The 15,795-nt window shown below is 39.2% G+C and overlaps 1 non-coding gene across 1 annotated transcript; it reads right to left on the bottom strand.

Moving 5' to 3' along the window:
• Positions 1–6,049: 6,049 nt before the first annotated feature.
• LOC112788012 (small nucleolar RNA R71) lies at positions 6,050–6,153 on the bottom strand. The gene has a single exon (XR_003195393.1). It is a non-coding gene; the product is annotated as a small nucleolar RNA R71 (small nucleolar RNA).
• Between the last annotated feature and the right edge of the window lie 9,642 nt (positions 6,154–15,795).

Below are 15,795 nucleotides of genomic sequence, written 5' to 3' on the forward strand. Positions count from 1 at the left end.
ATTGGGATTGATTTGGGGACCAGATGAGATTTGCTTTTATTATTGCCCAAATCAGGTAAGCTGGCGCCAAACTTGGAAAAGCTGAAGTTTGGCGCCGTAGACCCCGTAACACATGCTTTCTCCTGGCGCCAAACTTGGCGCAGTCCAAGTTTGGCGCCACCCCAATATATATATATATATTTTGAAGAATCCCACGCCAAACTTCAAGGGGGCCAAGTTTGGTGCCCTGACGATCTGGATTTTCTATCGGTAAAGAAATTCACAAATATAATCGCGTTGTAAGTATAGCTTCTAAACCAAAAGTTTTGTTTGTCACTTAAGCAAACCCAATAAAAATAAATAACCGAAGTATTCAAACCTCGGGTCGTCTTCTCAAGGAATCGCAGGAAAGTATGATTTATTATTGGTTATGGAAAACAATATTTTTTGGGTTTTTGAAAAGGTTTGAACAAGGGAAATAAATTGCAGGAATTAGTAAATAAATAACTAAGAAAACTCTTGGCAAGGTATGAAAATTAGAAGTCCTATCCTAGTTATCCTTATTAATGGTGATGAGAACTTTATTTTGCTCCCCACTAAGTCAACCTCTAACTATGAAGATAAGTCAAGTGGATAAATCAATTTAACACCTAAAGTCCTAGTTAACTCCTAAGGAAAGACTAGAGTTATAGGAATTTAAATCAATCAGCAAAGATAACAATTATCAATCACGATGAGTTTGATAACTCAAGAGTCTCCAGTTAATCAATTAAAGCCAAGAATATCAAAAGCTAAACCAAATAAGAATCATAAATTTGAAATACCTCAATTGCATTAATAAGAGAAAATCAATCTAAACATAAAGAGTTCATAAGCCAAATTGGTAACATAAGTAATTAAATGAGAGTATTAAAGTATTTGAAAGTAAAAGAGAAATATAAAGTAAAAGAAATATTGAACCTGATGAATAATTGAAATCCTAATTCCTTTAAGAGGAATCCTAATCCTAAAACCTAGGAGAGAGGAGAGAGCTTCTCTCTCTAAAAACTACTTCTAAATTATGAAAAGTGAATAATTGGAGATCTCCTTATGAATGGATGCATTCCCCCACTTTATAACCTCTAATATGTGCTTTCTGTACTTGGATCTGGGCCAAAAAGGGTTTCAGAAATCGCTGGGAACGTTTTCTGCAGTTTCTGGTGCGTGGCGTCTGTCAGGCGTCCGCGTGGGTCACGCGGTCGCGTCATCTGGGAGTTTTCCTTATCATGAGTTCACTTCGGTCACGCGTACGTATCATCTGCGTTCTGCTCAAGGCGCGCGTCCGCGTCAGTCACGCATTCGCGTCACTACCTTTTCGCGCTAGGCACGTGGCTGCGTCGTCCATGCGTTCGCGTCGCTGCCAGTTTCTTCAAAAACTCCATTTTGTGCTTTCCTTCTATTTTTGTATGTTTTCTTTCCATCCTTTAAATCATTCCTGCCTTAAGAGATCTGAAAATACTCAACACACAAATCACGGCATCGAATGGTAATAAAAGGTAATTAAAATAATTATTTTTAAATAATAGGAAACATGTTTTTCACATATATCACATAATAAAGAAGGGAAAGTAAAACCATGCAATTTCACATGAATAAGTGGGTGAATGGTTGAATAAATCACTCAAATTGAGCACAAAATATATCATAAAATATGGGTTTATCATGCCCCTTGGCAGAAAGTGTGCTTCGTGTGATGATTGATGGTGGCACTAAACTTGGAAAAGCCAGAGTTTGGCGCACCCCTCCAGAGCTAAACTTCAATTGATGCGCTGTGCCCGACACCAAACTCGGAAGACCCAAGTTTGGCGCCACTTTGCTGAATCTTGTCCCAAATTGTGCGTTGTGTCCGGTGCCATACTTGGAAAGTCCAAGTTTGGCGCCACCTAGTCTGCATTAGGCACTCCCAGGGTGGTCAAAATTTCTTCTAAGTGTACTGGTTCCTGTTCTTAATTTTTTGCATGATCAAAACACACGTAAAACAAAGGAAAAATAGTAGAACTCAACGAAAATCAAATAAATAATAGAATAAAAGCAACAAAAATCAAACTAAGGATACAAAAATATCGGGTTGCCTCCTAACAAGTGCTTCTTTAATGCCAGTAGCTTGATGGTCAGTTCTGCTATTTCAGTAGATGAGCGGACCTTTGGCGATCAATCTCGCCTCCAAGATAGTGCTTCAACCTCTGGCCGTTAACTGTAAACTTTCTGTTAGAATTCTCCTCTTGAATTTCCACATGACCATACAGTGATGCTCTAGTTACCACAAACGGTCCTAACCACCGGGATTTCAGCTTTCCGAGAAAGAGTTTAAGCCTTGAATTGAACTGAAGCACCTTCTAACTTGGCTCAAAGACTCTGATGGCAATCTTCTTGTCATGCCATATCTTAGTTCTTTCCTTATAGAGCTTGGCATTCTCATAGGCCGAATATCTGAATCATCAAGCTCATTCAACTAAAGTATCCTTTTTATTCCTGTAGCCTGAGCATCAAAGTTTAGATACCTAATTGCCCAGTAAGCTCGATGTTCCAGCTCAACTGGCAAGTGATAGGCTTTACCATAGACTAACTGATAAGGGGACATGCCAATAGAAGTCTTGTTAGCTGTTCGGTACACCCAAAGAGCATCATCAAGCTTCCTAGACCAGTCCTTCCTTGAGGTACTGACGGTCTTCTCTAGAATCCTCTTGAGTTCCCTGTTAGAAACCTCAACCTGTTCACTTGTCTGAGGGTGATAGAGGGATGCCACTTTATGACGGACTCCATACCTCTGCAGAAGTGAGTCTAGCTGTTTGTTACAGAAGTGACTTCCACCATCACTAATGAGTGTCCTTGGGACACCAAACTGGCTGAAAATATAGCTCTGAAGAAAGCTAATCACCACCTTGGCATCATTAGTGGGTAGAGCCATAGCTTCCACCCACTTGGACACATAATTAACTGCCACCAAGATATAGTTGTTGGAATATGAGGGTAGAAAAGGTCCCATGAAGTCAATACCCCACACATCAAACAACTTAATCTCAAGAATCCCCTGGTGTGACATCTCATGGTTGGCAGGGAGAGTCTTAGCTCTTTGATGTTAGGGCATCTTGGCTAGTTTTATTAGCCATTTTTTATATGTTTTAGGTTAATTTCATGCATTTTCTTAAGAAATAAGCAAGTATTTGGTTGAATATGCATCCATACCTTGATTCAAGAAAACATGGTGAATTCTAAACAAATTCATGAGAATAATGCAAGAATTGAATGATATAATGCATGATGCATCATCTCATGATTAAGAGCAAGACTTTGATGAACTTTGTTTGTTTGGTTTCAGAAGAAGCAGTGAAGAGCCACATTAGTGGCCACGTTAGTGCCACTAACGTGGCCATTAACGTGGATAAGGGGAAAGCTTGCAACGTTAGTGGTATAGTTAACACCACTAATGTCTTCGAAGGTCATTCAAGTCCACGTTAGTGGTCCTGTTAGTGCCACTAACGTGGGCACTAACGTAGAAGAAAGAAGAAGCCCCAACGTTAGTAGTGTAGTTAACACCACTAACGTTAGGAGTGCCATCATAAGCCCACATAAGTGGCCACATTAGTGCCACTAACGTGGGTACTAACATGGGCACTAACGTAGAAGAAAGGGGGCTCTGCAATGTTAGTGGCATAGTTAACACCACTAACGTTGGGAATGACCCAGAAGCCCACGTTAGTGCCACTAACATGGGCACTAACGTGGAAGAGGAGGAAGTTTGCAACGTTAGTGGCGTAGTTAACATCACTAACGTCTTCGAGCCAAGGTATGCCCATGTTAATGGCCACGTCAACACCACTAATGTGGACCATTAACGTGGAGGAAGAGATGAATTTGACGTTAATAGTGTAGCTAACACCATTAACTTGATCAAGGTTAGGAAATGCTACGTTAGTGGCCACGTTAGTGCCACTAATGGTGGGGATAACGTGACTTCAAAAGCTTTTGGGAACGTTAGTGACAAAGTTAACGTCACTAACGTCTTCGAACCAAGATTTACAGTTGACGTTAACCACACTAACGGTCTGACTAACGTGAAAATATCTAACTCAAACTCATCCTGCAAACTGAGCTAAGCCCACTAAGATTGTAACTGCTTCAACTATGCTTAAAGGCCCACATGCAGAGACTTGCAGAGCTAACTGAAGATCAGAAAAGTAGTATATAAGGGGGAGTTTTGAACTAAAAGGGAGATTAGCACCTGGGGGGATCCAGGATTGAAAACACTCTGTATTTGTACTTTCTCTGTAATTCAGTTTATTTTAAAATGTACTTTTCATTTTCAATTTCCATTCCCAGAGCTATGAATAACTAAACCCTTTTTCATTGGGTTAGGGAGCTCTGTTGTAATTCAATAGATTAATTGTAGCTTTTATTCTTCTTCTTCTTTCTTTTCTCTTGATCTACTTGAAAGCTTTCGATCTTTATCCAATTGAGCAATTGTCTCGGAAGAAAAATTGCTCATACTTTGATTTTCTTTGAACCTTGGAAGAGGAATGAGTAAATCATGCTAGAAATATTTTCTCATGTTCGACTGGATTGGGGGTTGGATGGATACTTTGACATATAATCCTACCAATGCTTTGATCTAGACATGTGGTATAATCAGTGACCGTATTTCATCTCTTCCCATGAGCGATTAGATCAAGAAATTGGGCAATTGTTCAAGCTTAGAGAGATTGAATTACCAAAGAATTGGGATTCAATCACCTAAGAGCGCGAAGAGATCAATGAATGCATTGATTGAGGAAGAGATGAGAATGAACTTGATCCAGGGAATGCAACATCTCCTAAGCCCAATGAACTCCCCCATCTCTGATCTTCCCCATTCCCTTTAATTCCGCTATTTACCTTTATGCTCATCATCTCCATTCCCATTTACATTCCTGCAAGTTTACTTTCATGTAATTTATATTCTACAATTTACTTTCTGTCATTTACATTTCTTGTCATTTACTTTCCTGCCATTTTACTTTCTGTAATTCTCAACCCAACTTTGCTTAGTTCAACTAGAAAACTCCTCTAATTAAATTTGCTCAACCAATCAATCCCTGTGGGATTCGACCTCACTCTATTGTGAGTTTTTACTTGACGACAATTCGGTATACTTGTTGAAGGAGATTTGTTGAAAGACAGATTTTCCGCGCATCAAGTTTATGGCGCCGTTGCTGGGGATTGATTTTTCATTGACAATGATTAAATTAGAGAATAACTGGATTGAACATTTTCTTTTCTTTGTTGATTTGTTCATTTCAGCTTAGTTACTTTCAGTTTCAGCACTTTGATCTGTGTTTCCATTGCTTATTTACATTTCAGCACACTAACCCACTAACTGTTTGATCAATTGCATTACTCATCCTAACCACAATTCTTAACAAGAGTGATTCTGTCACTTTTCTCTTTCTAGCATGTTTTGTTGATTGTATGACAGGTAGAAGAAGAGAAGCTTCAACCTCTTTTGAATCTGAACCTGAAAGGACCTTCCTTAGAGAAAGAAAGGAAGCAAGAGGAAAGAGGGTTATTGGTGTAGAGGAAGAATAGGAAGAGCTGGATATAAATATGAAGGATGATATGGAGAACTATCATGAGGAAGAGGTGCATAATCATGTTAGAGAGGGTGCAGCCAATCATGTTGGGAAGGAGGGAAGGGTTTTAGGCTCCTACATCAACCCAAACCCAGAAAACTGTAGAAGTAGCATCCATAAACCAACCGTTCATGCTAATAAATTTGAGTTAAAACCTCAACTCATCACTCTTGTTCAAAACAACTGCTCATTTGGAGGAAGTGCCCAAGAAGACCCCAACCAACATTTGACCACATTCGTAAGAATGTGATACAGTGAGGTCTAATGGTGTCCATCCTGACACCTACAAACTGCTTTTGTTCCCCTGTTCTCTTAGGGACAAGGTAGCAAAGTGGCTAGAATCCTTTCTTAAGGAGAGCTTGACAACTTGGGAAGAGGTGGTGAACAAATTCCTAGCAAGATTCTACCCTCCCCAAAGAGTTAACAGGTTGAGGGCTGAGGTACAAACGTTCAGACAATAAGATGGTGAAACTCTCTATGAAGCATGTGAGAGATACAAGGAGTAGACAAGAAAATGCCCCCCAGACATGTTCAATGAATGGGTACAGTTGCACATTTTTCATGAAGGATTGTCACAAGAATCAAAGAAGGCTTTAGATCACTCTTCAGGAGGCTTTCTCAACAAGAAGAAGACAATTGATGAGGCCATTGACATCATAGAAACTGTGGCCAACAATGAGTACTTCTATGCCTCTGATAGAAACTCAAATAGAGGGGTGATGTAGCTGAGTCATATGGATGCATTGTTAGCTCAAAACAAGTTGATCACCAAGCAATTGGCTTACCTCACCAAGCAGATGGAAAGGAAACAAGTTGCAGCAGTCCACACTCAACCACAAGCTCAAGAAGTGGTGAATGCAAAGGAAGAGGGTGATTGGGAGCAAGCCAATTTTGTTGAAAACTCATCAAGACAAACCTATGATCCACACTCAAAAACCTACAATCCTGGCTAGAAGAACCACCCAAACTTTGGGTGGGGAACCAGCAAAACCAAACTCAAGATCATAGGCCCCAAAACACCAACCACTACCACAATTTCACCTACCAACAAACTAACCAAAGACCATACCAAACCCCACACAATAACTCTTTCCAGCCTCCATATCAAGCCCAAAATAGCCATTCTCTACCTCTCAATTCTACCGGCAAGTGTACCGGATTGTCGTCAAGTAAAACTCACTGTAGAGTGAGGTCGAATCCCACAGGGATTGGTTGGTTGATCAATGTTAATTGGAGAATTGTTCTAGTTGAACTAAATCCGAATTGAAATTGGGATCGCAGGATATAAATTAGCGGAAAACTTAAATTGCAAGAAATTAAAGGAACAAAATTAAATTGCAGAATAATAAGGGCAGGAACTTAAATTGCAAGTAATTAAAGTGCAGAAGCTTAAATCGCAAGAAATTAAATGGGAATGGGGATTAAGCATGATATAAATGAACAGAATGTAAACAGAATGGGTAAGATCAGAATAGGGGATTCATTGGGATTCAGGAGATATTGAACTCTCTGGATAAAATCATTTTCATCTCTTCCTCAATTAATGCATTCATTGACTTTGCTTGGCAATCTTAGATGATTGGATCCCAATGTCTTAGCTCACCAATCTCTCTAACCATGAATAATTGCCCAATGTCTTGATTTAATTGCTCATGGGAAGAGTTAAAGTTTGGCCACTGATTATACCATACAAATTCATAGATCAAAGTATTGGTAGGATTAAATATCACAATATCCATCCAACCCCCAATCGAATCCAATGTGAGAAAGCAATTCTAGCATGAATTCCTCGTCCCTCTCTCAAAGATAAGAGGAATTCCAATTATGGATAGCTTCTCTGTCAAGACAACTATCTAATTGAATTAAGATCAAAACTTTCTAACAAAAATCAAGAGAAAAGAAAGAAGAAGAAGAAGATGAAAACTATTATTAATCCATTGAATTACAACAGAGCTCCCTAACCCAATGAAAGGGGTTTAGTTGTTCATAGCTCTCAAAATGGAAAATGGAATTGAAAGATACATTGCAGAAGAACAAAAATTGCAGAGAAAGTAAAATTGAATTGGGCAGAGTTTCAGTATCAGTCTGCAAGCCCCCCACAACTAACTTGAACTATAAGCTATTTATTCACTTTCTTCTATTGATCTTCAGCCTCTAAATTGGACTTTTGGCCTTAATTGAAATGGGTTGAAGTTGCTCCAATGCTGTTAACGAGAGATGTGCTTTGATTTGCAGAGTTTTGATGCCCACATTTGAGCCACGTTTAAGGAAAAACGTTGAGTCAAACGTCCTTCAGGAAAAATGAATTTTGGACGTTTTGAGCAACATTTGACTCAACGTTGGAGTGATATAAGCGTGCACGTGGATGGTACAAATTACCAGTTCACGCGTCTGTGCTGCCTATGCGTGCGTGTGTTTGGGGTCAGAATGCTCATTCACGCGTACGCGTCTCCTACGCGTGCGCTTGGATGCAAAATCCCCAATTCCAATTTTGAAACATTTTCACGCACGTTGGCCTCAGCGTTGGACCAACAATTCTCCCTCCAATGTTGATTCATCCACGCGTGCGCGTCACCTACGCGTGTGCGTGGATTGCCAAATTTTACGCTCAAGCGTACGCGTAGCATACGCGTGCGCGTCGATGCGCTTTTTCAAAATCAATATTTAGAGCTCAAATCGCGGACGTTGGCCTCAATGTTGGACTGGCAACGTTTCCTCCAACGTTGGCCTATCCACGCGTGTGTGTTACCTACGCGTGCTCGTGGATTGTCAAAAATTCACAATCCACGCGTGTGCATATAGTACGTGTACGCGTCGCCATAGTTTTTCTAATTTTCCAAAATGCACTTTGTATCAAGCGTTGGAGGTAACATTGGCTCACCAACGCTCCCTCCAACGTGGGTATCAGATAATTATGCAGAAGATCCCCTGTTTCATTCCTCTCAACATTTAAGGCAACGTTGGTGGTCCAACTTTGGCCTCCAACGTTGCCTCCTCTTCATCCTTTCCATGGCCATTCTTCAACCTCCTTCCATGCATTTCTTTACCTGTCATCAATCAATGCATGCATCAAAGCCTTGCTAAAGTCATGAGAAATCTCATCATTCTTAGCACACAAGTAATTATGGCATAGTCCTCATGAAATTGCATCAAAATAACCATGGTTGAATGAATCTATGCATACATGAATTTTTAACCCAATTGCTTACTTATAGCTGAAGAAAGTGTATAAAACCTACTAAAAACAAAAGAAAAAGGCTAGTGAAACTAGCCTAAGATGCCTTGGCATCACAACACGAAACTTAAATCTTGCTTGTCCCCAAGCAAGCACTAAATTATGAGAAGAATGATTGAAATAGAAGGTAATATATGTCCATATCAGCAAGTGATTGAAATTGATTCATGGGGTTTTATGCAGAGAATGTTGCAACTCAGTTTTATTGACTCTTAGGTGAGAATTGTCCCTTTAAGCTTCAACCAGCATACTGCTATGACCTCTTATTATTCATCCTTGGTTTTGATTTCTTTGTTTTTCTTTTTTCTGTGAACTTATTTCTCACTTGTAGCTTAATGTCATGTGTTGTAGCAGCTTCTTAGCTTATTTTCATTCAACACAATTTTACCACAGACACTTGGCTCACAATTCTTCTTAAGACATTGGTGCCCAGCACCTCTTTGGGTTACTAAATGCCTTGTAACTAGGTTGCTCTTGATAATGGACTTTTGGTTGATAATCTCGGGTTAGTTAACCCAAGTTACCAAGTGTTAAAGCACTCCATAGAACCTAGTCATCCAAGCAGATCCTAGTACAGAGATACCACAAGCATATGTCTTAAGGTCCAAGCTATTGGTGTCTAGCCTTGTTCTTTGTTTCTTCCATTTTTGTTGCCACTTTTGGCTTTTCTTTTACTTTCTTTCATATTTGTTCTTTCTTTCATCCAAGGAATTTTACTTCTAAGATTCATAGACAGCATCCTAGTTTACACTAAGGAGGGACACTCTACCTTCTATTAGTTATTAGTGGGCTAGCTACACCATCAGACATACATACCACCACTCAATCTTTATTTTATTCCTTACTAAATAGAACCAATTCACTTTTGTTCAAACCTTTCTTTTATTTAATTAAAACAAGTAGGACAAGCATACATTCAAGCAAGTGAAATTCACCCAGACACTTAGACTAAAACACTTATTTGGAATTAAAGAAATTAAACAAACAGAATTCAGACAAAGTATACTATTCAGTAGGGGTATATTCAAACTTCCAATATCAGTAATTCAAAGTACAAGCAATTAAGTGACAATACAACCTTTTGGTATCTTTTTTGTTGTTCATCACCCTTCCTAGCCTTGGTATTCTCTTTCTTCCTGGATGATGTTGCATAGCTTTCCCAAAAGTTTGATTGTCTTCCTGCAAAACTATTGGAAGTTGCTTGTTCCCTAAGCACTTGAGAAATGGTAAGTCTATATGTTTGCTTATGATTTTTAGCACTTAAGTTGGTGTGTGAACACCAAACTTAATTCCTTTATTTCTTCTAAATACAGCAAGGTGAACATGTGTGTGAAACTGCAAGTGATTTTATTAAGAAGATAAACTATGACTGAAAATAAAAAATTTGTCAAGTAGTTTCTCTGATTGCTTGGAGCTTTTAACCAGTTACGATGAAAAATGCAATGTGCTCTTTAGGGAAGTCTATGGTGAAACACCAAACCTAGAATTGAATATTTGATGACCGGAATTCACACCCCATTCAAAATTGGTGAATTAGTCCTTTTGGCAAGCGCACCAAAATTATCGTCAAGTAATAACCCACAGTGGATTGGGATTGTATCCACAGAGATTGGCAAATTCGAGTAGTTTTAATCAATTGATGAATTAGTCAAGCGGATCAATAGGATTATAGAGTGCAGAATTGTAATTGACATAAATGTAAATGACTAGAATATAAAGAAAAGTGATAAATTACAGAAATATAAATGGCAGAAAGTAAAGTGCAAAATCATAAATGACTTGAATGTAAATGGGAATGGGGAATTGCTGAATGTAAAAATAAGCTGTAAAGAAATGGATAGATAAGAATGGGGAAATTCATTGAGATTGGGAGATGTTGTCTCTTTGGATCAAGTCTAGCTTATATCCTCTTCAATCATGTAACTCATTGACCTCTTGGCAATCATGATTGATTGAGCCCCAATCCCTTGGCGACTCAATCTCTCAGATCTTGATCAATAGCCAATTCTTTGGTCTAATTGCTCATGAAGAGAGATATGCTTGGTCCCTGATTATACCACACACCATCATAGGTCCAAGTAGAGGGAGGATTATATGTCACATATCCAAACACCAAAACCCAGATTCTACTATGATGTGAGAAGGGATTTCAAGCATGGTTTCATGTTTCCTTTCCCAAGGTTCCCATGAAACCCAATTGCATTCAATCTCTTTCCCAAGATAATTGAACACTAAGCATTAAGAACGAAATTCCTTCTAGCAAATCAAAGAGAAGATGAAGAGAAGAAGGATTTCACTATCATTCATCCATCAAGTACAACAGAGCTCCCTCTCTCAATGAGAGGGAAGTTAGCTACTCATAGCTCAAAAGGTACTCAAAAGTAAAGTGTAAAAGTGGATCTAAAACTGACTGCTTAGTAAAATAAAAGAATTACAAAAGTGAAAAAGGAAAATTACATTTTGGAGGGAAAAGAAACCACTCAATAAGCATGACTTCTCAGCTGGCGTGTGCCTGGCGTGACTCTGGCGTGTCACGTGCTCTTCATTTCCAGCTTGGCGGGCCACGCCTAATCCTTCAAGTGGGACGCTCGTCCCTCTTCCAACCTTGGCATGCCACGCCTTCGAGCTCAAGTGGAACGCCATAGTAGATTTCTTGTGTTGGCGTGCCACGCCTTCGAACTCAAGTGGCACGCCCCTTGCCTTTCTCACTTCTCTTTGCCTCTGAAAACTTGTACTGGCGTGCCACGCCCAAGGTCTGGCATGCCACGCCCTTGCTTTATGCTTAGCTGGGCTTCTCTGGAAAGTTGAACTAGCGTGGCACGCCCAGGGTCTGGCATGCCACGCCCCTCTTGTGAGTAAGTGGTTGCCCTGTTTGGCGTGCCACGCCACGAACTCAAGTGGCACGCCCCAATGCTACTCTTCTGAATGACACTGGCGTGCCACGCCTGGCTACTCAAGTGGCACGCCTAAGTGAAGAATGCTGAATGGCGTGCCACGCCTTCGATACCAAGTGGCATGCCCCATGTAATTGGCCTCCTTCAGCCTCTCTGGAAACTTATACCAGCGTGCCACGCCTAAAGGCTGGCGTGCCATGCCGATGATCTTGTCTTGGTTCCAGTAGTTGGCATGCTACGCTGATGAGACGCAGAAGCTGGTGAATTAAAAATTATTAAAATGGTTACGTTGCAAGTATAGTTCTTAACTCACTGAAAATCTGCCTATCAATTTAGAAGTATGTCACAGAGAGTTTGAGTTAAAAATTACTGGGAGTTTTAAATCCCAGGTCGTCTCCCAACAAGTTGCAGAAAAGTGTGCTATCTTATTAATCTGATGTTCGAAGAAGTTGAGTTGGGTAAATTGGAATTTAAATTGAGGAAATTTAATTAATATGAATAAAAGCCTTGACTGGGAGTTGATTGGTTGGAATTTCTACTATTGATGGAGTGATTGTAAGATTAATTTATAATTAATGGTTGTTCTGTTTGGTTATCCTTCACTAAGTAAGGGAAAGTCAAACAAGCTGGAATGCCAGATCTGTTTACAAGTTGCAACCCACTTAGTTCAAAGGGATTGGCGTTGGTGACAGGATAGCAATCCAACATTTAACCCAATTATAAATTTTTCTTCAATCCTTCCAACTCAAGAGTTCCTTTTAATCAACTCCCCCTCAAGTGAGGAAACTACTCACGCATTGTAAATAAAGAATCCATAGCACATGAAAGGGAATTAAAAGAAAACATGATTATTGGAATTGAAATTGAATTAAAAAGAAATAATCCTTGCATTAAATAATCATAAAAGTATCTGAATGACAAAATTGAACAAAGCAAAGAACATGGAAGAATAAAACCAAGTTGAGAAAACGAACTAGAATGACATAGTCTTGATGAGGAAATAACCCTTCTCAATGTTCCAATGCTAAGACCAATTAAAAATTAAAATTCTAGAACCTAGAGAGAAAAACCTAAGAGAGTAAAACTAGATCTAAAACCGTCTCTGAATGAATGTGTTATTTGTTTCTGCATGTTCTCTGACTCTAGTCCGAAAATTGGGTCGAAAACTGGGTCGAAATAGGGTCCAAAATCGCCCCCAACGAATTCTGTAGATTATGCAGATTGCACATGTCATGCGATCGCATCATCCATGCGGATGCGTCATTCACGCTTTTCCTCGCCACGCGTTCGCGTCGTCTACGCTACCGCATCGCTTGGGTTTTCCAATCCGTGCGGCCGCGTGAACCATGCGGCCGCGTCACTGCAATTTGCTCTCCTTCGCACGGTCGCGTGAGCCATACGACCGCATCACTTCTCGCTGGTTATCTCCTCAAATTCTTGTGTTCCTTCCATTTTTGCTAGCTTCCTTTCCAATCTCCAACTCATTCATGCCCTATAAAGTCTGAAACACTTAACACATAGATTACGGCATCGAATGGAATAAAGGAGAATTAAAATTGAATAATTAAAGTCTCTAGGAAGCAATTTTCAAACAGGTAATAAATTCCGGTAAAGAAATCTAATATGCATGCTAATTTAATGAATAAGTGGGTAAGGATCATGATAAAACCACATAATTAAACACAATATAAACCATAAAATAGTGGTTTATCAACCTTCCCACACTTAAACATTAGCATGTCCTCATGCTTAATTGAAGGAGATAAGGAAATAAGTATGAACATGTAGAAACTCATGAAATGCAATGCAAACCTATATATATATATATATATATATATATATATATATATATATATATATATATATATGCAACTATATGATTCTTGTCCACTTGATCAAAAGTAAATAAGCTCTTCAAAATAATTACAAATCAAATTCCACTTATTTTATCATTACACAATAAAATGGATAAAAGTGCAAGAAGATAGCTCATGAAAGCAGGGAACTTGAAAATTCAAGTATTGAACCCTCACTGATAATGTATGTACGCTCTAATCTCTAGTGTATAGGGTGGTCACTCTATCCTTCTCTAATCATCCTGTCTAACTTTTGTTCTTCTCCTAACCAATCAACAACAGTTAATACACCAATGCAAACATCATGAAGTCTTTTCAAGGTTGTAATGGGGCTAAGGCATAGGTAGGGGTGTATATTTGGTCAAGTGAGCTAATAAATTGAATCTTTAATTAACCCAAGCTCCAACCTAACTTGTATACACTTAATGTAGTCTTTAAAGTTCATACCTAGCTACCCAGAGTTCCCTTTTTCAATCCCTACTCATGTATCAACTTCGTATTTTGATTCTATCATATGTGCACTGATTTTTGAATTTTGAATTTAACATTGGGGTAATTTTGTCCCCTTATTTATTGATTTTTCATATATATATATATATATATATTTTTTTTTTTTTTTAAAAAATAAATAAAGCTTATCAATGCACATAGATTTTTCATTCTTATATTTTCACATGAGTAGGTATCCAAATTCCCCTTAAATTTTTATGACACATTCCCTTAACAACTTTTGTTCCCACAATTTCTCATACTTAACTAGCACACACAATTCTATCTTAAGCTAACCAAGTATTCAAATTGGGATATACAATTATTTTTTGGCTTAAGGTTAGTAATGTGGTAAAATATCGAACAAATGGGAATTAAAGGCTCAAAGTGGTTAACAAAGGTAATTGAAAAGGGTAGGCTTAATTTGGATGAGTGAGTTTAAACAAATAATGGCCTCAATCATGTTCAAGCATGCAAATATAATAACTATTGGACATATAAGATAAAACAAAATATAGATTACAATCATAGAGAAGTAAACACACAAGAATGAAATAATTATGGTTAAATAATGTAACCATTCATAAAGGCTCAAATCTTTCACAGGTTGTGTGTTCTTTAACTCAAATATCATGTTCCAAATACAACTCAAGCAAATTTATCATAACAATTTTTGAAAAATTAGTGAGATTTTGTTCCAAAGATAGATTTTTAAAAGAAACTTATTGTCTTTTCAATCAAGTAGAACATGCATGCAACTATCCTAACCTATGCAATTTATTCTATTCTATAAAGGAAAGAAAATCTAACTAAAATATTCTAATTATTGGTGCTGGCGAAGAGAAATTACCTCCGGAAGTCAGGTACTGATCGACCTCCCCACACTTAAGGCTTTGGACTGTCCTCAGTGCCATCTGTCAGGAACAGGGGTGGGCTGGTAGCAGTATCTCCACAGTCGGGGCCGTCATGGCTCCCTGTGCTGGTAAAGGAAGTGGAGTCCGAGGTGTCTGAGTCTCTGAAGTGTCCCTTGAGTAGCTCCTTGAGGTGTTTGAATCGGCGCTCGTTACGGCGCTCTCTCATCTTTGCTTTCTGTTCTTGTCGATCCAACCGTTCGATTATCTGCTGGAGCAATTTCTCAGTTGTAGATGCTTGTGGTGTTGAAGAAGGATTATCTTCAACTGGAGCAGTAGGAAGGCTTGTAGTGGCTGCTGAGAGTCTGAGGTATTTCCCATTAGGGACATACTGATCATCCCGTGGAAGCATGGCTTTGGTGTCCCCAGCTCTGTAAGAGACTCCGGCTGCTGAGACAAGATCTGAGACCAAGGCAGGGAAAGGTAAGTTGCTCGCAATTTGTACGCATTCCATAGCATTCCGGATATGTCTTGAGAGATTCAGAGGTTGGTTTGTAAGGATGCACCATAGTAGAACAGCCATGTCCGCAGTGAAGGAGGACTCATGAGTGCTCGGAAAGACGTAATGGGACATGATTTGCGCCCATACGCGAGCTTCCAAGGTAAGTGCTGAAGCCAAGATTCCCTTAGGGCGGGTACGGTGGTATCTGTAGATCCAACGGCTGCCAGGTAAGGCGATGACTCCGAGAACGGAGTCCCAGTCGAATTGGTATCTCTGGTGCTGAAGGGCGGCTTCTTGAAAAGCGTCCATTCCTGCTGGAATAGGGGGAAGACTCAGAGCTTGCT

This window comes from Arachis hypogaea, chromosome 20, assembly GCF_003086295.3.
Source record: "Arachis hypogaea cultivar Tifrunner chromosome 20, arahy.Tifrunner.gnm2.J5K5, whole genome shotgun sequence".
Lineage (NCBI taxonomy): Eukaryota > Viridiplantae > Streptophyta > Magnoliopsida > Fabales > Fabaceae > Arachis > Arachis hypogaea.